The sequence below is a fragment of the Ictidomys tridecemlineatus genome, chromosome 9, assembly GCF_052094955.1.
Source record: "Ictidomys tridecemlineatus isolate mIctTri1 chromosome 9, mIctTri1.hap1, whole genome shotgun sequence".
In the NCBI taxonomy this organism is placed as follows: Eukaryota; Metazoa; Chordata; class Mammalia; order Rodentia; family Sciuridae; genus Ictidomys; species Ictidomys tridecemlineatus.
Window position 1 is genome coordinate 92491583 of NC_135485.1, and position 25867 is coordinate 92517449.

General features: G+C 34.9%; 1 long non-coding RNA gene across 2 annotated transcripts in view; it reads right to left on the minus strand.

Annotated features, from left to right (window-relative positions):
* Window positions 1-14028, minus strand: part of LOC144366871 (uncharacterized) — a 56794-nt gene extending 42766 nt beyond the window's left edge. For both annotated transcript variants that reach the window (XR_013426016.1, XR_013426015.1), the window contains exons 1-3: window positions 11657-14028; window positions 9715-9810; window positions 199-4731 (exon numbers count right to left, since the gene is read on the minus strand). This is a non-coding gene — a long non-coding RNA (uncharacterized LOC144366871). The remainder of the gene's footprint in view (window positions 1-198; window positions 4732-9714; window positions 9811-11656) is intronic.
* Window positions 14029-25867: the final 11839 nt, after the last annotated feature.

Below are 25867 nucleotides of genomic sequence, written 5' to 3' on the forward strand. Positions count from 1 at the left end.
AATCTACACAGAGTTCCCAGTATGTCCTTGTACCATGAAAATAAGGTAAACTGACCAGTCTACTACAGATAATTCCAACTTTTATGACTTTGCTTAAACAAGAGAAATTTAAAAATGAAGCTATTTGTTATTTACATTTTAGACAAGTAAAACAATTAGTTGAGATGCAGTTATTTTACATAGCCTTAGGAAAATTACCTTTAAAGTTTCCTGTGTACAATTTTAAGAAGAAGATCTTTCATAGGTTCTCCATTCCACAGAATCATTAATCAAATAAGCTTTCTTCTCAAATTAGATGAATTCTTCCTGGCATCTTCTTATGAAATGCTGATGTTTTATAAGCGATGATATTTTCTTCGAAGAATTCCTCACTCATCAGCTGAGGGTTTTTATTTTTATTTTTTCAATTTTTATTTGGAAAATTACTCCTCTCATGATGTTCTCCTCTCTGTCTCTCTAGATGGCAGCATTTGCCTTATGGACTGTCTCCTGTTCTTTTCTGGATCACCTTCTTCAAGAAAGTGCTGCATGAGGACAATCCAAAAGCTGGCTGCTAAGGTCTAACTGATACAGAATGATTGAGTGGCTTGTGGGTAAGAGTAGAGTTTGTTACTATGTGAACCTGGTTTGTTTCTCAGCAAAAATACTGTAGCTCACCTAAATCAATTCATGTGAACTGGCATATGGGAAAGCATTCCAAATGGAATGAGTAACTTCCGAATCTGAAGGCTTTACTTCAACCCCATTCCCAATATGTTCACATGGGGGACTGACATTCTTCTGTTTTAAAATAATATCATTGAGGTTTTTAACAACCTGGCAGAAAACCAAACACTAAAGAAACGTAAAAAAACAAAACAAAAACCTAAAAAAACCAACCAAACAAACAAACAAACAATAACCAAGTTTCCTTGTTAAAGTAATCTGGGAATGAACATGTGTATTCACTTGTTATATGGAAATAGAAATAAGAGGCCCCAAATTTTTGAGATTGGTAGGAAATGTGGTTCTAGAATTATGACTTAGAAGAAACTGATATAAACTAGCAAAAGAGCCAACTTCTGTGGATGTCTGCCCTAGACTGTTGCATAGGGCCACACATTTAGAAGGACTCAAATTTGGCTTAATGCTCTGCTATAATTGTTATAAAATTCTTAATAACATTGAACAAGAGGCCCTCCATTTTTGTTTTGCACTGGCCCCATAAATTAGGTAGTCATTCTTGCTATACTTTTAAATATTTAGGTATGATACATTTTAAAGAAGGGTAAGTGTCTGAAATTGACAATATCTACATAAAATAATAACAGGGGCTGGTAGCATAGCTCAGTGATAGACCCTTGCCTAGAATGTGTTAGGCTTTGAGTTCAATTTCCAGCACTGAAGAAAAAAGTAATAACAGATCATTGCTGAGATTTGATGTAATGTAAAATAAAGCAGATGTACGATAACTAAGACCTTTAGGTATAATAGAAAATACTTATCTAGGTCTCACGAATGTTGAGATTGCAATTTTCCAAAATTAATAAGGTTTTCTAAATTTATGTCAACTGTGAAAAAGATGACATTCAGAATGGAGAATGGAGTATTTTTTCTCTTTTTAAAAACTGGATGTATTTGCACACTTCTATTCCCGTGGTTCCAACTGGAATCCAGAAATCTAGTAGCACGTATAAATGAAGGAAGACAGACAGAACCAAATGTACTTCATGTATGTTTTGTAGATGAAGCATCTAATGAGCTGTTAGAAGGGCTGGAAAAATAAAATGAGGATTTGGTGCTACTCTACGAACAAAAATATTGGGCAGTCAGTTTTTAACAGTGTGAGAGAGTATAAAAGAGAAAAAATAAATTAGAATGTTGAGACTCTTTTTCTCATATACTTTTTAAGGGAAAAAAACAGCATTAATTTACAGTCACAATGGGGGAATAAACAACAAACAAAATTTATACTCATTTTCCTCCTGTAGTAGTAATGTAAGGCAGAACAGGTGCTGACAACTTTCATGCCTGAACAAAGTAGTTGTATAAACCACTTTAAAAAGCTAAGGTTAGAGTTGCCAGGTTAATTTTATGGCTCCATGTATCCAGCTTACTTCATTGACATCTAATTAAACATATCTTGTAATAGTGGCTCACTTTTTGGATGTTGAAGAAGTAAAGAGCATGTAAACAACCCAGTAACCTCCATCAATCAAAGGGGAATGCAAATAATGTCCAGTCTCCTGTTTATCTCATTGGTACCTTCCTAGATGCCAGAGGAGAAGTCAGAATGGTCCTGGAAAGCCATGTGATCTCCACAGAAGTTTATTTGTACAAGAACTTATGTAGAAATATCATGATATATGAAGGAAGGAAGGAAGGGAGGGAGGGAGAAATGAAGGGGGGAAAAAGGGGCGGGGGAAGAGAGAAGAAAAGATCAAAGGAGGGAGGGAAAAAAGAAGGTAGAAAAAAATTTTCTATGTGTACATGAGCTATGAAATTAGTAGGAGTAAAAGAAAATCAGGTTTGCAATATTAGAAAAAAGAAGATGTTAAAATTTTTAATTTCTAGGACATATATGGTCTGCTCCAAACTTACAGAGCGTGTGGAACTTTCTGAATGTACTAGAGGGAAGTTTCATACTTAGAAATGTTGGTAAATGGGACAATAACATTCACACAATCCTTTCCCAGTCTGTAATATAAAGAAAACCACAATCCTAGGGTCAGGGACAAGGATACAACATTCTCATTTTATATTGTTGGGTATCTTTGATCCTATTTTTAAGTGTAAAAACTTTCATTCAGCAGGTCAGTGATAAACTCCAAACTTACACCTAAACATAAGAAGCAATAACAGTACTTTCTCATATCATAAGCTCATAGGTCACTTATTCAGTGGAAAATATTGTCTGAAGGCATTCAAATACTCTCAAAATAAGAGACAGTCATAAATTGGAAGGTCGTAAAGAACATGCCAAAGGGAGAAAATGGTATTAAAATAAAAAAAGAAATGACTTTCTTTAGAGACTTTCCTAACTACATGGTTTGGAGAGAGGTAAGAGAGTGGTATGAATCACTACCGGTATCAGAATAACTCAAGGAGATAAACAGAGAAGTTATCTAAACAAACAAGTTATAATTCTACTCCATGATGACATTTATAGGAGCAGTCATTTTTTTCTCAAGCCGATAGAATATCAAACGATACATAAACATCGAAATAAATTGCATATTCTAGATATATGTGAAAGGAAAGGCACTGTAGATTAATCAGGCACATATGTATCACACATAGTTTCTTTCTGAGCCACAACTCTGTCTCTTATTTTTTTTCCCAGTTGGGAAAATACATCTGTTTCTTCTCCCTCATTTGATATGATCCAGTAAAATCCAAGCTTTGGAGACATTTGCCTGGAACATCAATGATTAACTCGATTTCTCAGCACATAAATCTAATTGCAGTCCTTGTTGGACAGATATTAGGTATGAGGTAACTCGGTCTATGTCATCATCTGCTCTTTGTTTCTCTCCACCAGGAGACTCCTTGTAACCCACCACTCCAACACTGTCAAGGCTGATGTCAATTATTTTCCCAGTTCCTCAAGATGGAAAAAGACATGCTGTTTAAAGAAAGACAAAAAAAAAATGCTTATGGAGTTATGAAGTATTTCTGGATATCGGCACCGTGAACACTGAATTCCAAACTTGTAGTTAAATTATAAAACATGATGTCCTGAAAGACTCAGTGGGAACCAGGAAGATAATTCACTGTTAAATTGTCTTCTCCCATGCCCCATGTATGCTCTTTTGTCTCACTGCTGCTTTTCATTTTAAAACTTAAAAAAATAGATTCACAGCTCCTTCTTTTTAACAGAATACAACACATTCATAATTATATTTTTAAAATTCTTATTTTAGTTTCAGAATATTCACCAGCCTTGCCAGCAGGGCAGGGATGTCAGTTATCTGAAGATGAATTCTGTTGTAAGCTGTTTGTTTCTTGGTTGGTAAATTTGGTGTGAAGATCTGTTTGTTTTGCTGATTTGACAAGGAAGGGCTGAAAACAGGCTACTTTGATTTATGAAAACTTGTGTATCTATCAATGCTATGGAGCATATATATTTAAATGCTTTTCATTTAATATTAATATTGCATTTTAGATTTCTGGTGTGGCCAGCTGTATGGATGTGACACATATCATTTCACAAAAGTCTGCACTCATTGAGGCCCCTAGTTTATTTTATGCCTACTGTTGTCTTGAAATTCTTAATAATGCTCAATAATTTTTAGAGACAGAGCTGAGAATTGCCATGTTGTCTTGAGTCCCGTGTCTTGTTTTGCTAGTCTTGACTTCTAATAATAATTTCTTTCTGATTCTAAGCCTCCAGGTACATTGTTACTGGACAGATATTAGGTATGAGGTAATTCAGTCTATGTCCTCATCTGCTCCTGGTACATTGTTACTGGTGAGGAGGACTAGTTTATATCGCTCAGGAAAACATACTAAGTATTGAATAAATTGTTGGTTTAGACATAGTGCAGATCTTGAAAAAACAACATAGGTGTCTGATGATTTTACAGGATTGTTTATAAAGAATAATTATATATATTTTTTCATCATCATTCATGGTAAAAAACAAAGATTTGTTCTTAGGGATCATTCTGTCATTGCACAGAGTTGATATCCTTTGATGATAGGAGTTTGCCTCAGTCTCCATGGATTCTCTGGGCAAGGCAGAACCGATTGCTGAGGAAGAAGCAAAGCATCTAGTTAATGAGGACTCCAGGTAGACTGTCTCAAAACTGAAAAAGGAAGTGACAAGTGCAGGGATCACGTAAAGTTAAAATTTGTCTGTACAATGTATTGTGTTGCTGATGCTCAAGAAAACTTCTATAGAAATTTTCTGAGCAGATAGGAAAGCTGGGGCATCGCCTGGAGCCTCAGAGTTTTACAATGCAGCTGAGGAGGACTAGACATTTGCTCTTTGGTAAAATGTAATACAATTATGTGCTGCCTAATATACTGCATTATGGCAAATAAGGGTCCCATAAGACTATAAAAATTCCTATCACCTAGTGATGTCATGGTTGTCAGAATGTGACAGTGCAACACAGTTCTCATGTTGCTGTGGTGATGCTGGTATAAACAAATCTACTGTAGTGCCAGTGGTACAAAAGCATAGCACATACCATTGGCTCATGTATTTACCAGACTATACTTGTATGGTTATTTTTAAAGTCTACTCCTACTTATTAAAAAAAAGTTACTGTAAAGGAGTGGACTGTGTTATGCTGCAGAAGATTGTCTCAAGAGGCTATTTCTAGTGACTGATCTAGGTTTTTAAGGATACTCTATGAAGTTCCTATGATAACAAAATTGTCTATTGACACAGTTCTTAGAACATATTCCTGTTGTTAAGTGACACATGACTGTATTATTTTTTATAAAAGATGATAGGCTGTTGAAGGAAGTAAGAGATTGTGTTTACATAATTACAATGAAGACTTCTCCTTTCTGTTCAATGAATACTTTGGGGGAAAGTTACATTTATTGTTGTAATAATTGGCTAGTCTGTGATCTCTATCTAAGCTTCTTCAACGTACAGCTTCTACACTCCTACAATTAACTTTTTGTTATATCTTCCAAATTACTGGGTGCTTTTATGGCCTGTGGTCCTGTGAGTGAAGATTATAAAGTCTTTTAGAACAACAGAGATCATGTTTAAACCCTAGCCATGGTACAGCGATGGGTTTAATCTCTGACTACAATAAAGCCAGGCATTTTGACATTTCATCGAGGTAGCAGGAACACTTGGCTTTGTTTTCTGCAGACTGGCATTGTGCCATCACTTTATATCCCCCTGAAATAGCACTTCTTATACCCGTGCCTCCTTCCAAGGCTCTTGCACTGGTTCAAGGCTAAGAAGAAGTGGCGCAGTGCCAGGTCTAATTAAGCAATAAGACACTCCAGGCGGTACATTTCTGGGGATTACTGCATGCCTGCCTTAAGTGCGTCACTACTCAAGAAGGGCAATCATCCTTTAGAAAATGCATTCTCTGGAGTGACTTATTGCCATTTGGAAGGGGAACTTCTATAAACTGGAAAGAAGAGAGGAGGAGAGGTATTTCCCAAGTACTGGATGGTATTCTGTGTGTGGCTTTTTTATTCCTTTGCCAGAGGGGAGCAATGAGAACATCATAGCATGTAGATGTTCCACCCAGACCAGATCTGATTACAGACACACACTTTTTCTGTTGGTTTCTCACTACTGGACAGTATACACAATGAATATAATCTTTAATAGGAAGTGGTTTTGCTTGCGTGTTGATGGAACAGATTAACTTTAAAATAGCACCAGAACTCTCTTGTTTCAAGTTTTGATGAGTTAAAATAAATTTTGATGAATTTAAGAAAACCATTTGGCTTTAGTTCCCTCCATCCCCTGGAACTGGGGATTTGAATACATGGGTGTTCTACCACTTAGCTACATCCCCAGTCCTTTTTGAATTTTGAGACAGGGTCTGGCTAAGTTGCTGAGACTGACCTTGAACTTGAGATTCTCCTGCCTCAGTCTCCTGAGTAGCTGGGCTAAGAGGCATACAGTAGAGAGTGCTGGTTTTGAGAGCAACCACTCAAGCCAGACTGATAACTTGGAAGGTCATCCCTGACACTTTTTTTTTTTTTTTTTTTTGCTGTGTGACATTTATTTTCATTTTTTCTTATTTGTAAAATGTGTATCATAAGAATAGAATTGTTTTCTGGATTAAGTGTGATGATGACCTATATAAAGTGATTAAGTTGTACCTGTTATCTAGAGAGGTAAAAATGTATTTCTTGATTTTTGTTTTTGAAAATAATAATTATTATAATTTAATTTTATCAATAATCCTGAAAAGATGCTGAGCAGGCATTCAGGATTTCTTTATTGCCCTTTGACTATGTAACTTGGGAAAAATTGACATCTTTAGGTTTCAACTCCTGTATCTATAAAATGATCAGTACTTTTAGCCAGCCTCTGATGGCCTCCTGGGATCCCAGCCTCTTGCTAGTCACACCTGCATAATCTCCCCTTGGATGCGAGATGGTCTAAAATGCCACTTCTGAGATTAGTCTATAAAAGATTGTGGCTTCTGTCTTGGAAGTTTTCTCTAGCTCTCTTTATCTATTTATAAGGCTCCAAAAGTTATGACTAATTAATTCTACTGCCTTTCTATTCCCGCATCATAAGGACACTCAGGCAGCCCATGTGATCAGGAACCCAGGCCAGCCAGCAACTACATGAGTGAACCTGAAAGTAGATTCCTCAGCCCCAGGAGAGCCTTAGATGGCTGCAGACCCAGCCATGGATTTGACTGCACCCTCATGGGAAATGTGGCAAGAGGTGTAGAACCAGGGCACCAACTAGTTGCACCCTAATTCCTCATCATAGAGACTGGGATACCAAACATTTGTTACATTTAGCCACTAAGTTTTGAAGTAACTTGTTACGTGGCAACAAATAATTAGTACACTCAAAAGCTAGTGGGTATGGAAGATGCCAGAAGAGCACAATGCTTACAAAATTGAGCAGTTAATATTATTCATGGCTATCCTAAAGTAATATAGGCCAAAAAAGACTTAAACTCTTAATATAATCACTTCACTGCCTTGATTGTATCTGTATAATTCCTTTATTTTAAAAATACCTCAGTATTTATCCAGAAGAATTAAAGTCAGCATACTATAGAGATACATGCATACCCATGTTTATAGCAGCATAAATCACACTAGCCAAGTTATGGAACCAGCCTAGCTGTCTGTCAACAAATGAATGGATAAAGAAAATGTGGCATGTGTACACAATGGAGTTTTAATTTCATTTTCAGGACAATGGATGGAACTTGGAACTTGAGGGCATTATTGTAAATGCTCTCAAAACATTCAAAGTCAAGGGTCATATGTTTTTCCTTATATGTGGAAGCTGAGAAGGAAAAGGGAAAAAGGAATCTCATTAAAATAAAGGGTGTCTAGTAAAGAAAGGGGACCAGAGGAGGCAGAAGGGAAGAAAAAGAAGGTACTGTAAAATTAAAGTTGACCAAATTATATTATGTGCATACATGAATGTCACAATGAATCACACTATTATGTATAATTATAATGCAATAATAAAAATTTAAAAGTTGAAAATGCTTCACAAATTAAAATATGTATGCAATATCTAGAGAGTACCTCCAACATGCCAGGCACCATCACAGGACTGGTGATTTAGCAGGGTGCAACACAGGCAAGCATTGACCTTTTAAAACTTGGATATGGGTAAATATATAAAATACATAGTATATTAGATACTGGTAAGTGCCCATGAGAAGAATTAAGTAAGGTAAGGTATAGGGATTGCTTGCATTTTTTTTTTTACTTTTAAAACAGATTGACTATGAAAAGACTCTATGAGAAGATAGTATTTAGATCAAGATCTAAGGAGAGGGTGATAAGCCTTGAGTATTCTAGGGGAAAATGTCCCAAGCAGAGGCAAAAGGAGGTGCAGATGCCCTGAGGCTAAGGTTGTGAGGAGCAGCAGGTAAATTTTTAAGTTATATAATATATGATAGTAGAAAGTATTTTGGTAGAATGTCCATACTCAGAGTATAACTTATTCTATTTAGGTTCCCACTCATGGTCGTACATGATGTGGAGTTTCCCTGGTTGTGTATACAAATATAAGGCTCCAAAAGTTATGACCAATTAGTTTTACTGTCTTTCTATTCCCTTCCTCCCTCCCTTCCCTTCATTTCCCTGTGTGTAATCCAGTGGTCTCTATTTTTCCCCTCTCCATTCTCCCTTGTTATGAGTTAGCATCTACAAATCAAGAGAGAACATTTTTGCCTTTGGTTTTTTGGGGATTTGCTTATTTCAGTTAACATGATATTCTCCAGTTCCATCTATTTACCTTCAAATGCCATACTTTTCACTCTTCTTTGTGGCTGAGTAATACTCCATTGTGTATATATACCTCATTTTCTTTATCCATTCATCTGTTGAAGGACACCTAGGCTGTTTCCATAGATTGGCTATTGTGAGTTGAGCTGCTATAAACATCCACATGGCTACATCACTATAGTAAGCAGCACATGATGTTAAAGGAGTCCAAGGAATAAGTGGAGTTTCTGATAGCCTGTTTAAGAAAGTAGTATAGCGCTTAAGTGAGATAGGAAATCATGGAGTGTTCTCAGCAGACAATGGCAAGATCCAATTCTAGTTCGACTTGATTTTTGTCTGCAAGAGGAGAATAAGTTTGGGGTTGGGGAACAGGGGAAGGGAGGGAAGAGATGGCTGTCTGGAGGCCAATTATTAACATTAGATTAAGTAAAATACTAAAATGTGATTTGACTTTGTGGTAATTGAGGAAAAGATGTTAAAATTTCCTTTTATTTCTAAATATTATATTGTACAAACTTTGTTAAACTTTCACGAGAAAGGCAATGTATTTAAGTATTAAAATAGAAGTAAAAATGTTATTTTGCACATGCCACTAGACAAGGCCTAGCCTGAGGAATAAGATTATGAATGTACATCTCATTAATTCTCAAATGATTCAGCTACAAATGCACATGTACGTGTTCATGGCTATTATAAATATATATGTATATATAAACATATACATACAAGCCCATATATGTATATATAGTTGCAGACGTATATATTGTCTATGTGACTGTACACACATAAAAACAGACACATGCAGATACATACATGAGTATGCAAATGTGACCAAAAAGAAGTGTTGGCAATTGGTAAATCCAGGCAATGATGTTATATGGGTGCTTACTTCCGACTCTTGCGAATGTTCTGCAAGTTTAAAGAGTTTCAAAACAAAGTGTTAAAGGATAAATGCCTCATTATCATGTATTCATTCAAAATTGAGTTTTCACTATATACATAAATTTATTATGATAGGAAAACAGAATTATGACCTTGACATTCTCATTCAAGTGTTCAAATACTACCAAACTAAACAGTATAGACTTAATTCAAATGATCAGTGCTTGAGTCTCTGGTCATTTTTCCATATAATTATTTTATAACACTACCCATAAAGACTTGAAGAAAACCTCATTTACTCGTGAAAATAATTAACTTCTGAGCCTTTGCTAAGGAGAAGTGGACATATCTAAATGAACAGATAGAATGTGGCAGCTGTGGAGAAGCTGACTCTGACCAATATGTGCACTGCTTAGAAGAGTGATTCATGTATGCATTGTAGACAAGAAACATCGATTGTCCCAGAAACACAGTCAACTAAAGGATGTATGTGGACAGTAATGCTTTAGGAGTTTAATGCATGAAGAGTGCTGTCGGTCTGCTACCACTAATTCTATCACAATGATATCTGTTCTTGCCTTTGTCTATCAAAACTGCTGTTTATGCATTAACATTTTTTTTCAGTTTTATTTATAAAGTCAAAGCAAGTAAAATGAATGAAAGGTAAAGGCTAATTTTAAATCACACAAAAGAGATAATTCTTATATCCAAAATAATAATAATAATTGCAACTATATATATGTATTAACTATATATATTATCTTCTATATGTATATATGTATTTATGTGTGTATATATATTAAACCAAAAGTTGCTGGAAAAACATTCATGTTATTCATTAACTTATAGTTTTTAATTGTCTATTGGGGCCCTCCCCCCAAATCATACCATAGTTCTACAGACTATATTAGTCATGAGCAAATGTTGGACTTAATTTCCAAGATATTTTGGACAATAGTCAAAAGTTGGCAGGAATCCAAAACAAATCAAATTACTGTTGAAGTTAAAAGAATTCAGACTATATTTCAAATATAGTCTCTGAAATTTTATGACATTTATTAAAAAGAAGCATTTTAAGTTATTGTTGCCTTTACTATGTTAAGAGACTTAAATTGTGGGACATTTACTTCTATATACTGTCATTCCTAGAACTGAGATATGGTAATGATTTATGTTCTTGGTATAATATCAATAACAATAATTATGGAGTAATAATGCAAAATTGTTTTTCTATACCACTTCATGAGAAAACACACAGAGCCCAGCTAAACTTTTTGCTTCAATGAAAATGAAACATTTTTACTTTTATAAGGATTATGTGGGAGAACTAATTTACTCTGTTTAAATTCAAATGTTATAATTGTAATATTAATCATAAGTAATAACAATGACCTTTAATCTCTTCCCATATTATTCTATTTTAAAGACAGATATAAGTCATTTGTTTTACATATACACATTTGTTATGTTTTAGACATGAAGTGTACCCCTAAAGCTCATGTGTGAAACAATACAAGAAAGTTTAGAGATGAAATTATTGGGCAAATGAAACTCTTAACTTAGTGCATTTATCCCCTGATAGGGATTAACAGGCTGGCAGGATATGGCTGGCTGTGGTCCGTCATTGGGGGCTACTGTTTTCCTCAACCACATCCATCCATCATGATGTGCTGCCTCATCTTGGGCCAGGAGCAATGGAGTTGGCCATCTATGGACTGAGACCTCTGAAACCATGAGCCCTAGATAAATGTCTTCCTCCTCTGAATTTTTTCTTGTCAGGTATTTTGGTCACAGAGGTGAAAAAACTAACTGAAACAACATTTAACAAATTTTAAAAACGTTACATATTTTTATCAATTCACTCTGCACATACCTTATCCTCCCCACACTTTGCTCCACGTGGTCTGCAGTAACAATATGTCTGAGGAAGCGGAAGCCAAGACATTTGACACTCTAGTTTTAGAAGGCTTCTGTCAGGAAGGCCTGATGAGAAGGTGGATTTGTACTCAGTTTCATAGTTAAATTCTTTGCATTTAGTTTCTGATCCAAGGGTCATTTTTAATACCACAAGTATCCCTATCTTATACAGCAAAAAGTTCCTTTGACAAGAGATAACTCTCTGACATAATTCTTGTCTAAAGAATTTATACAAATTGACTTTTTCTTGGCCACGATGTAGACTTTCATTAGTTACCATTTATAAATCTGGTTGCCAGGAATAAGCACTTTACTTCAGGAGAAATGATGGTGAGCTGGACAAGGAGGTATGTAAATGAAGTTATAAAAAGTAGCGAGGAGAAAACTGGAAGAATTGGGTCATCTTATTCGACAAAACAGTAATTATTGGCCTAATCATTCCCAGGTTTTGAAATTTCACAAAATAGTAACCCACATACATATTTTATGTGGGGGCCTCTCATGTGGTTAGCCATTTTGGAGGGGGGGTCAGGTGGGATTTTAACAAAAATTTGAGAGGAAAAATAAGGCTCTTACCTAACCTTATCATAATTACATAAAAATAGAATTTTAATATAAAGAGGAATAGAACATGATCCTACATTAGATCAATTGAAGTATTACCACCTAAGAGAGGAATTCAAGGTTATAATCTCTTTCTACTAATGATCTTATCAAGTAGCCTGAGGGTGAGGGGGACTTATTTTAATCCCAACATGCTTTATTTTATCCGGCTTTATTAAGATATAATTGACAAAAAAGAAATTCTTTGGCAATGCTGGAGATTGAACCCAGGCCCTTGTGCATGTAAAGCGCTCAGTCTATTGCTGAGCTACATACTCTCTTAGCGCCCATATTATGTATTTTCAAAGAGACATTTTTTTTAAAACTTCAGGTTTATGAAGTACACACATTATTTTCTTTTATAATAAACTTAAAACCTGGAATATGTCTTTATTTTGATTTAGTTAATTTTTCTGAGAGACATTGTGCTATCTTTATGTTTCTATTTCTACAACTGAACACTTTGTGATAGTTCACCACTGAGCTTGTTCCCCTCAGCAGTATTCCTGTCTGAGGTGCTCTGCCACCTCTTCCCTGCTCCTATCACATACTCTCAGTCTCCGAGGAAGCAGCCCATGCAACATAGAATAGTGACAAATCAGGAAAATGTAGGGTTTATTTTAGAAGGAAGGTTACTGTCCATAGTCTTCAATGGAAGGAGCAAACATCTTTGAATAAGTCACCTCTGAACACCAATACAGCCATATTTTGGTTTGTCCTTAAGGTCAAATAGGCCAAATAATTGAGACATGTATCTATATGAATAATTTATGTGAATTTCTCATGCAGAAGAACTACAAATCTACTTCAGTCTATTCCTTCTTGTTTTTCTACCTTCTGGTTAATATTCTTTTTAACAGATTCTCTTTAAGGAAGATCCTTCTTATAATTTAAATTTTAAAATTTGGAACTGCCAATTTTCCCTAGTCTCTTGCTGAATCTCAATTACTATAGACCACTAAGAATAGCCAATTATGCTTCCAAATGTATTTATGAGGACAAAGCATTATAAAGACTACATGTTGTCAAATTAGTATGCAGGTATTCTTGGGGCTGGTTATTTGATTAATATGATGTCAGGACCCTGAGAAATCTCAAAAACCAATGATGGAGCTGTGCATAGTGGCATGAACTTATAATCCCAGGAGGCTGAAGCAAGAGGATACCAAGTTTAAAGCCAGCCAGAATAACTTAGTAAGGCCCTATGCAACTTGGTGAGAACTTGTCTTAAAATATAAAAATAAAAAGGACTAAGGATGTGGTTCATTGGGTTCAATCCTCATACCAAAAATAAATAAAATAATAAAATAAATAAAAGCAAAAAATTGTAATTTGCATTAGTGTTCTAGGGCCCTGTGACACATGACCAAAAATTTAGCAACTTGCCAGCTGCTGGCCAGCTCACAGTTCTGTAGTTCTTGGCTATGGAGTAGCTGGACTCTCCTCATGGTGTCACCAGCCTGCAGTCAAGGATTGCCTGGGACTGTGGTTCTCATCCAGGTCTCAGAATCATCTCCCAAGTTCAGGAGCTATGAACAGAGTTCAGTTCTTCTTAACGGTAGGACCAAGGTCTCTGTTTCCTTGTTGGTTGTCAGCTGGGGCTGCTCTCACCTCCAGGAGGCTGCCCACCTTCCTTAGGGTGCCACCTTCATTCTGAGCCAGCAATTCTGCAACAGCATGAATCTTCAAACCTCTGACTTCCTTTTTCCTCAACCAACTAGAGAAAATGTCCTATATTTAAAGGGCTCATGTGATTAGGATAAGTCCAACCAGATAATCTCTTTGTCTCAAGGTCAATTGATTTGGTACCTTAATTACATCTGCAAAAATCTCTTCACAGCAGTGTCTAGATTAGTGTTTGATTGAATAATTGGGAGAAACTATGTGTATACCAGAGGTCAAAATCTTGGGGGAGTGCTTTTATTAGAATTGTGATAACCACAGATCTTACTGCTTAAACTGTCTTGCATATGAACGATGTCAATTTCCTGTAAACTGTCTTCAATTCATTTACTAATGTGGATCAATAGCTGGGCCTTTCCAACCTCATTCCCTTATTTTGAGTCAGCTGTTGAAATGCTACTTCTTTTTCTGAAGGAAAAAGTGCAAAATAATTTGTTTTAATATATTTTCCTAGTTACAATTACACAGGTAACTAACGTGCCTATTCAGAAGAGGGGAAAACTGAAAAAGAATTCTGTAGAAATTCAGGTTTTCCAATTGTCACATATATTTTTTCAATGTTATATTCATTGAGATGCCAGAGATGGAGATGTTGGATGAAGCATAAATAACTCAGTCTGCAATTCTTATGTGAGGTGTAGTGGTGTGTATGTGTAGGGCTGGGGCATATGAGTAAGATATGGAAAAGTAATGGCATCATTGAAAGCTTTGCTCAAGTTCCTCATGCTGCTATTCACTTTGTGTTAACATAAGTTATAGAAGATGATGTTAATTCCCCAAAGCTGAAACATTTTGAATAATGGCTGCTGATTCCATGTCATGATTTTTGGCACTATTTTGGATATATTCCTTCATATTCCATAATACTTCCTGTGCCCTCACTGAGCTTTCTCACCTCGTGATTGGATTACTATTTTAGCCTTCATCCTCACCCTCTCTGCAGGGCTCTTGTCCTTCAATTCAGCCTGCATGTGGCTGTGCAATCAATCTTCCTGAAACATTGCTGTCATCACATTATCCCTGATTTGGCAGGTAGAATGGATCAGAGAGAGATAAAATGGGAGCCAGCGACTTGGACTGGGTTCCTGGGTTCAGCCTCTACCAGTTGAGTGACTTTGGATGTGTCTTTTTCCTTCTAGGCAGAATTAGTCTGGTTAAGTCTTAAGACCCCCTCCAACTCTACAATCCCACATACCTGTGGAAAATAACATCTTTAGCCTCATAGATAAGTTTATGCAAATTTGATCTGTATAACCCTGCTGCCATTCCCCCCCTCCCTGCCTTACCTGAGCAACCCACAGAATCTTATCTTCCCTCTTTGCAGAGATCATAAAACTTTTGGTGAGTGAGAAGTTAATTATTTGAATTATTACATATGACACTTGCCCAGGTGGATCCAGAGCAAGCTACTTTTAAGGTGTGTTCAAGGGTCTAATTCACTGCAACTTTTTAGATAAAATTCGATTTTCCAGTTTGGCATCACCTGATGCTTTAGTTTAACAGATTTTTCTTTCTGGACAATGTTTCCCCATAGCCTCACGATATGACCACATCTACCTCTCCTGGCATCTCCATAGTTCCTTTGGCTTCTGTTCTCCACCTTGAAAAGGATTCCTTCCTGTCCCTCTATTCATCCACTCCATCCTGCAAATTTCACCTAGTACCTTACTTTTATGAAGTTTTTCTAAAGGTCTTTAGTTTATACACTACAGTTCATATATTTAGAATCCTTGCCTTTATCTCACAACTTAGCTCTCACAGATGGTCTAAATATGGTGACAATAATATTAGCTCTATCTTATTAAACACTTAGCAAGAATCAGTACTTCATCAAATGCTTTATTTACCTTATCTCATTTATTCCTACAACAGGATACTATCATTATTCTTGCTTTATGAATTAGGAAAACAAGGCATAGAGAGTATACCAAACTTCCAAAGAGAATTAAGGGCATGTTATCTAGACACACGTGAATCCAAGCTCTTAACCACCAAACCATGATATCAGTGCTGCTGTCTCTGTTTTGTTTGTATTTGTTTCTCTTGACAATTGAAATATATAATCAAGAACTTTTGTGTTATACTTCTCATTGAATACCACACAAGTCTGATCCTGGGAATCGACAGCGGCACATAAGTTCTCAGTGAGAAGTTATTGATTAATAGAGACAAAGAGGCATTTGCTTAGGGCAAGTAGTTTCTAATTGTGTTATTAAACATAATGAGTTAGATCTATATGTTATGAAGAGAAAAGAAGTTTACAGGTTGTATTAGTTTAAAAAAATACTCCATTTGTGTATAATAATTCAAAGAACATTCTGCTGTTATGTAGAACTGATTCAAACGAATAAATAAAAAAGAATAAACAATACTATATAAAAATACTGTGATAAAAACCATGTGTACTTTTATGTATTTAAAACTTGAGGACAATCTTATTTTTATATACTTTAAATTAAAAATTAAAAGAAAGCCATGAATATGTATGCAAATACTTACAATAAATATTTAAATTAGCATGGAAGAAAATGTGAAAGCTATACACCAAAATTTAATATTAATTTTTAATATTACTTCTGGTGTGTAAGGTTAAAGGGAAAGAAGATCATTTATTATAACTATTATTTGAATTGATACAAGGGATATGTAAGCTTTTTTAGAATTTCAGAATGAAATATTAAAAGTTGAAATTTAGTTTTTAAACTTTCTTAAAAATAGACTTTTATTATTTGGATTAAAGCCATACAACATGACGTATGGATACATAATAGTAAAAAGATTACCATAGTGAAGTAAATGAACATATCCAACATATCACATACTACCCATTTTTTTTTTTTGCAGGATCAGCACAAGGGTCACCCATTTAGCATAGACCTCAAGACAGAAGGATTCTCTTAGTTTTATCCTTGAGATAGCTTTACAGTGCCCTTTCCTGAAATATTTGTTTCATTTATGTTTATCATGCCCTTAGCTGACTTTTAAAAAATTAATGCAAGTTTTTCTTACCTTTACTGGGAGAAGAACATAACCCTGTAATAATAGGAAAACTAAAGAATTCTATGGTGTGTTTCTTCAACACAATTTGTCTCAACCTCACAGGACTGTGAACTCTACCTTCAAATGCAGGCATCCATACTCTTTGTAGAGTGCTGATACTGAAATTATTGTTGATTTATTCTTCACATAAAGATTTGATTTTTTGTCTTTAATAATTCAGAAGACGAGTCATGAAAATATTTCTGGATCTTTTTACTTATCATTTCTCACTAATATTATATGTCAGAAAACCAATATTTGAAGACAAGAGCTAAAATTTTGAGATAATATTCTCAAACATTGTCTGTGAAATTCCTATAATTAGCATGACCCTTGGAGAATGTCATTGTATATTTGATGAAACAGGGCATGAACTCTGTCTTGGGGGTGGGAGTGTAAAACTACCCAGAATGATGCCTGGGAATTTTAAACTACCAGATAGTTCTTATCTAAGAAACTCAGAGAGAAAGGTGTTTGTCCACTCTAATGACTTCTGTTAGCAGATTTATGTCACTTGGATCAATTTATTTCCACCTTCCCACCCACTAAATTCTGCTTTTTAGATTCAAAAAGGGTGAGGGGTGGGGGTTGTGGAAGAAGACAAACTCAATCCCAATTTTCATAAGTGAAAAAAATGATGATAACATTAAAAACGACTCTAATTCCTACTTCTCGTTACAATATTTTTAAACATACTTAGAGATACAAAGAAGTAAACAGACAGGAAGCTATTAATGGTCCTTGTAGGACTAATTATCCATTTTAAGAGAACAAGCAGAATTAAATTGAAGTAAGAGGCCAGAGAATGAAATACTCTATCAAAACCATTTCAATCAGAAGTCATCTCTTAATCAGCTTTTCAAAATGGTCATTGTTTCAGTAATTATAAGACCATTATCCTTTATCCCAAATCAGTCTTGACTAAAGATCAATAAAAAGAATAAATGTCTCTTTTATAAAGATAAATATTGTTGGAGAAAGGGAGATTTTTTTTAAAGGTGTGCAATAGTTTCAGAAGTAAAAAAAAATTGCCTATTGTAACCAAGGGTTTGCTCTTTGATTAAAAGTATTTCTAGAGCAAATAACCTGCATGTGTATATGTGTGTGTAACTAATACAATTAATCTTCATGCTAGATTAACTTGATAAAATATTGACCTAATTTGGGATTAAAAGATTACCAGTAACATTTTGCGCTGAAGGCTGCAACATGCTTCATGTCAACGCAGTAATGACAGAATTAACCTCCCAAGCCCTCTTCAATTGGGGCATTTCTGAGCAGCTACTTGAGCAGTGTTTAGATGACCTACAATGACGGGGGCACAAAAGGCCCCAAGATGCTGTTTTCCCTGCCAGCTGAGCAGGCTTCATGGTTCAGGATCCTACAAAGGGAAAATATTTAGAAGGTAGTCTAGAAATCCAGCTTCTGCTTGTCCAGTGACTATTTTAATTTCCTAGTCAAACAACTTGTCTGGAAGTACTTAAAACATTTTTTATTATAAGTATAAAAATGTCCTTTGTAAACATTGTATAATTGCTTACAAGCATCATTTGGTTATTAAATATAAAACCCTGAAGCTAGAAAAATTTTACTCTGATATTTAATTCTTTTTCTCTGATTTTGGTTATAGTTTTCTGACAATTAGGAATGACTTCTTATTGACTGATTACTGTGGACAGATAAGATTGACTCCTTTTTCTCATTAGGCTTAACTGAATGATACATTACAGTTAACTCTCCTTTACCCTTTGGAATTGGGAATGAGGTTTCATGACAAATGAAATGCATAAATGATTTGAAAAGATTTTATGCAAATACAGTTGTGAAAGTGAAAGAAAAACAGCCTTAATTTAAATTTCACTTATTGATTAAAACAGACAATGGCCAACAAGACTTGCTTTCTTGAATTGACTCTATCTTCCTTTAATAGGATTTTGAATTATCTGATTTTCCCGGCCTGTATAAGTGCACTAAATTATATGGAAGGGAGTTAGGAAAATCCTAATTCTGTTAGCCTGTAAATTAATAAAAAAATTTCATATATGGAAGTATGTGAAAGAAGAATATCTTAGGCAGGGCCAATCTTGCAGATAGGGACAATGATGCTTATAGTGAGCCTTGAAGAAATTATAGGTCAAACCTTCATAAAATAAAATGAAGATGGACACGGTGGCACACGCCTGTAATCCTGACAGCTTGGGAGACTGACACAGGAGAGATCGCAAGTTCAAAGCCAGCCTCAGCAAAAGTGAGGTGCTAAGCAACTCAGTGAGACCCTGTCTCTAAATGAATATAAAAAAGGGAATGTGATTCAGTGGGTAAGTGGCCCTGGGTTCAATCCCTGGCACCAAAAATTTTAAAAATAAAAATAAAAAAAAATAGCACATGATCAACTCCTAATCTTTCTGCCATGAAAGTCTCCTTCTTTTAGGTTTGAAGGCATTTGAAAAGACTCGGGTAATGATTATTTGAATTTATAACACCTCCCATCATGTTTCTTTTACTTTACAGTTACATTTGTAATATTTAGTTATGGCCCTTGAAATCAGTCAATTTGCTGGGTCACTGTCAAGATATGTATAGATTTTTCACATCTTTCTTTGTTTGAGAAATGACTTTTGAGTTCCTATAATGTACTGTATCCTACGCTGGATGTTGGGGCTACGATGAAAAAAGATATTTTGGAAGGTTCTAGCAAAAATGTGCTCTGCCTTTACTGAAAAGAAGTTGACATGTTAAAAATGTTTTAAAGACACATGTTGTAGAAATTTTTAAAGTTCACAAAAATTAAAGAGGAATTAAAATGAGAATACTGGATCATGGTGTGACTGAAAGATCACCATGTCCTTTACTCCATCCATTTACTTTCCCCCTGCTGAACAAGTGCAGCTGAGACTTTTTATATACAAAAATATCTGAAGTATATAAGCTCTCAAATAGGTCTTATTCAATGGATTGCGTGAGTGAAATCTCTAATAAAATAATAATTTTGTCCATTTCTTTTCTATTCATTTATCTAAAACTGTTCCTAGAAATTCTAAGGAACCAAGAAATAACATTCGAGCACACATAATTTAAACTCTGGAGGACACAAAATATCCAATAGTGTTTCTTAGTAGATGGCAGGGGTTTTAGCTTTTCTGCAATCTTTCATTTTCTTCTTTTTATATCTTTTTACTTATTGTTTCTGATAGTTCCTATTTTATTTGATAAGAGAGTCAACATATGGTAGTAGATAGAATAAAAATTTTTTCCAGATCAAGAGAAACAATACAATAAACCTTATAAAATAAAGAACTGTATATATATGGGACAACTACAATGAAACATTTGATTTCTTATTGCATTTTTATTATAACTCTTTGTTCATATGAGTTAAAGTTCCTATAATTCATAGGAGTTGTATTTCTTATTAAGTAATAATGTTCAGTTTCCATAATTATGTATTTTGAAGGGACTGCAAATTTCAATATTTTCACACAGTTGTTAGTAAGGATGTGATTACTACCTGTCTCAGAAGACAATTATAATGATCCATTTATGTTTTATTTTTGCCTGCTAAAACTGATTTTAAAATATACATTTTGATTTGCTGCAGTTTAACTATCTTCAATTTAAAATGGCACCGTGGTATTGTGGAAAGCGTGGCAAATGGAAACCACACACTTTACCTGGGCCCACAGGGGCTGTGAGGATGCCACACCTTTCTTTCTTCTAGGATATAATGGCGAAGAAGAAAGGCATAGATTCTGCTTTCAGGGTTTTAACTAAATTTTGTGGTCCTAGAAAACTGACTTCTCTACTGACTGGATTTTCTCATCTGGAAACAAATAAACAGAAAACGTTGTGATAGATAAATGTCAAATTATTCCAATTTGGTGCAGTAATGAAATACATTTTGCAGTGCCTCACAAACATTAAGTACTTAATAAATGGAAGGTATTTTAACACTTTATGTTATTCCTATTATTTATAAAACTAGAATCTTGGTATCTAAGCTTTTTTGAATGTATCTACTACACAGTTCATCTGAAAAAATACTTGATGAATTCATGAATTTAAATTTTATCCCATCTCTCACCTCCATTTTGACGATGCACAAGGACATCTATTTTTCTTTTAAGAACCAATGACTAAAATGCACACACACACACACACACACACACACACATACACACACAGTATTTATCAATTTTATAGTTAAAATGATGGGATTTTATGTCAACTTTTAATGGCTTTCATCAGTAATTCAATACATATTCAAAAATACTTTAAAAAATTATCACCAGGGGTTCTGGATAATTCTAAATGAAGGGTCAGAGACAACTCTTTCAGCAGTCTCTTGCCTGCCATTCTTTCTGTACATTACTCATTTCCTCTCCTTGTCCTTTGGTGTTTTTTATTCAAAAGTAACTCAAAATATTTTTGAAGTCTACATAGTTCTGCCATTTTATCTCCACAAGTGTTTAGCACATGGAGCCAGTCTTCATTGTTTTCAAGTATAGAAACTCAAAATGCAAAGAAGAAATAACAGAAGAAAGTGCTATTTTGTCAGAGATCCCATTAGTCCAATCCATTGACTGTGGCATATATGGCAGCTTAGACTTCAGATGTTTTTATAGATAAAGACTCTCAGCCACTCTTGCCTTTCAGCAGGGCCAAAATAAATTAAAAGGTAAAAGAGGTTGTAATCTTTCTGTCAATGGGTGCAATTGTCTTCATGAAATGATTAGTGCTTGCTATATAAAAAAAAAAAAAAAGTAGACAAGCACAAAGTTGTAATTTGTCCTGGTACAAAGTTCTACTTTTGTACAAAGCACAAAATTACTAGTGCGTGCCAAAGCAAAGAACAGAAAACTTGTTTTTCCTGACTGAACTTGTTCCTTTATACTATTAATATTATTTAATTCAGCAGAATTTATTGGGTAAGTGGTCCATGATGTTTATACTAGTTACATACGATGAAGATTAAGAAAGAGTTGTGCGAAAAGTAATCCCATTGACCTTTTCTGTCCATGTCCACTGTTTTGATTGTGAATTATTTCTGATTCTGTACTTATACCTCTGTCTTAGAATTCTTATCCTTCAGCTTCCAGAGATGTGATTGTTCCAATTCTATTTGTATTGTGGTGATATTTTCTCCAGTCTTTCTGTTCATAGATCTTGTTTTTGTATTCCTTCAGTTCTTCCCTTTTACTTCTTTTATACCTCTCCCTTAGTGAGCTCATTTATTCTCTTGGCCTCACCTATCAAATTTAGGTCAGTAACATCAGCATTCCATCTAGATATTTTCAATTTGTCATGTTTGCTGAGCTCAGAAAAATTGTTCACTGGAGACAGACACCAGGACAGATTTCCCCTTTTACCACATCTCTCAGTTTCAGGGCAGTGTCTGACTGTGAAAAGACAGCAAGATTTTGTGGGTACACTCTGTTAGCCAATGGGACTCAAGCCCATCACAGTGTCCGTGCTTATCATTATCCTCTACCAACAATCAAAACCACGATTCACACCGTCAACTACACAGTCCTTGATCTCAAGGCATTTTTGTTTCTCTCTGTAGATATGAGTTCAGGCATAAGAATAGAGGAATATGATTGTAAGACCTTGTAATTATATGTTATGAAAATTTAAGTTGAGAATGTTTTCAAAATATACATGATTATTTTAAGCTTTGCAATGTTTGCTAGCACATATATTAAGAGAAAATAATGAACATGAAATATTAGCAAATACATGTTCTGTGCATATAAGTGAAAAGAATGAATAATAGAAACTACAGTTTCTTTGGCTTTTTATTCTCAGACCCTAATGCTGTGCCTGCCCCACAGCAGGAGATCCCATATTTTGTCCTTAGCCTCTCTATTCCATGAGTCATAACACATAAGGGATTTGGATGGGCTGGTTTGCTGTGGCTTCTGTTTCTTTTTATTTTCTGTTGCTTTCCAGGTGCAAATTGGATACCTCAGTAGGACTTTCTATAAGGGAGTCCAGAATAAAAGGAAAAATCATCTTATATTAAACCATGAGAATTTATTCCATTCTTAGGAAAAAGCAGTAGGAAATTAATACATGTTTTGGCTCATATGTCTTATTATTTCTCTTATTTCAAATACATTAAAGTATTAATCTCCTTAGAAACTAATTTCATCACTATGATTTAAAAAATATTTTAAATTTCCTCTAAGAAATATTGACAATAATTTTCTTAGTTTGGTCATAAATCAGTAAAAATTCTCTATGTCTGGAAGTAACTCCTGTAAGCAGAAACCAGAGTATGAAGCAGAACTTGGGGAAAATCAGATTGTATGTGTGCACATATTTCACATAGAACATGTGGGGATTTGGGTTGCTGAAATCTAGTGTTTCTTTCCAAGGAATGCCATTACAGGGGACTTTATATAATCTCTTTAATATTGGAATTTTTAACAAATAATAATTATGACTTTTAAAATAAAAGATAATGATCGTGTTCTCATATCATCTTTGAATGGCTTACACCAATGGCTCAGGCCCTAATTCTTTGAACACATAAGTTTTTAACAGTTTTACTTTTCTTATTTTCCTTTCGTCCCTCCGAGTCAAAATGTAGCTCAACATACCCAGTCATACCACAGCTCCAACGGTCTTGGAAGTGAGTCCCAAGTTATTCCCATGGATATATCATTATTTATGAAGATCTCTCCATTTCTGAGGTTTTAGACTCCCTTTGTGCGTTCTAATGTCCCACTTAAGATACTTCCAAGTTACTTCACTATTATTTAAAATTTTTAATCTGATTTGCAAATTACCTAAGGTTTACAAATTGTAGTGAGAATATTCATGATAAAACCTAAACCAGATTAATTGTCTTACTAAATACTAAGGGCTCTAAAGAAAAATAAAGCAAGAGTAGGTGACTTGTGTGTGTGTGGGGGGGTATGTTGTTGTTGAATATGGATGATGATATATGAGAAAAACCATCATGATTGTGCAACTTATCTCTGTACAACATATGCTGCTATACTTATTCAGTTGGGACTACCTCATTAAGGGAATCTGTCTCTCTCTCACACACACACACACATCTTTTCTTCACTTGAGTTTTTGGAAACAAGTCTTTGAAAATGGTAAAACATACACATCAACATTTGCATAAGCATTGCATCTGTTCCAGCTTCTTTTAGCTGTTACTGTATTGCTCTGCCAAGAGCCTTTTAGCAAGAGGGAAAATATGGTTTCCTTGCACTGTGTATGTATATTTTCCTAAGTCAGCCCTCTTCTTTCTGATTCATTCTCTGTGATATTTATGGCCTTCTGTGGCACATTAAAGCCTGGGTTTATTATGGTTTGAATCTATAAAAATTTTCCCCTTTGTATGACTCCTAACACTTTCTTCAGTGTATAAAACACAAGTTTTTTCCTCAGTAAATGTTTTTTTTTTTTAATTGAACTGAATCCATAATTTGAAGGTTTCATTCTACATGCTAGGAAGGGTTGGAATTTCATAATTTTTTTAATTCAGAGATTTCAGTAATACTTTTCTTCCTAAGATTATTATAGTTATACAAGATAGTACTTTCATGTGTTCCAGCTTACAGAGGTTTGGAAGCTAAAAGAAATGTCCCTTGGAAAGTTGGTTACTTTTTGCTCATTTGTCACTGCTCATGAAAATACCTGTCCCTATACACACGAGAGCCTGGATTGTCCCCTCTCTGTCCAGAAGATCATCCTTTCCCTTCCAGGAATCATGATCTTTCAAATGTGGCTGTGGGGGTCAATTTGGAGGTCAGGTGTTTACATTTTTTTTTATTTCAGGGAAAATTTCCATGAAAACTCTGAACATACTTTTGCTCAAAGAATAAGTCACTTTACCTTCAGCATATGCCTTGATTTTGACCTCATGAAGTCATGACGTAAACCTAGAAGTCATGAATTAACTTAAAAGTTTGCTCAGAAGCTGAATAATTTTGTTTATAGAATTAGAAAATTATTTCCAAGTTAATCAGATTCTCCCACATAATTATTTCAAATTGTGGCCAAACTTTTGGGAGTTTCTCTATATGGGTTCATCAAACTTTGCCTTTTAGAATTATATTGAAAAATTTAAAAATTTCTTCTGATACCTCCATATAGAACAGAAAATGAACTGGTTTGTTCTTCAAATTCTAGAATTCCCATATTTTGTCCTTAGCCTATCTATTCCACAACCCATCTCATATACACCTAAATTTAAATAGTTTCTATGGCTTTTGCTAATTGTGCTAATTTCCTTGATTTGTACCTGTTCCTAGTCACTGGGTTCCTCCTCTTCTCTACCTTCAGTGGACCTCATGGCTGGTCACCTGAATTACTCTGTCACCAACATCCTTGACTCTTGGGTATGTCTATTCATCTACTACCTACCAAATCCTGAATCTGGATTATTGCCACAATTTATTTTCTCCAATTCCATATCCAGGCAGCTGAACCTACAGAAGAATAATCACACAAAATTGTAGATTCTGTTACAAAAAGGTAGTCTCTAATTTGGCCATTCATTCTACTAACTCCCTCTTTTAGCAACTCCTTTCAATTTGTTCAATGAATGACATAAAGTTCTACAATCTTTCTCATGTGCCCTATTCAAACTTTTCCTTCTAAGAAATAGTGATCTCTATATTTTTTCAGAAAATTTTCTCTACCATAACTTCATTGCAAATTAATTATAATTGCTACCTATCATAAACTCTCTCTCCAGACCAAAGTCTTCCCACTAAACTTGGAAAATGTATCCATTCACTCTGTTGGGTGATTCCATAGAAGATGTATCCATTCACCCTATTGGGTAGCTTCATGGTCTCCTTATTTTCCTAAATTTTCC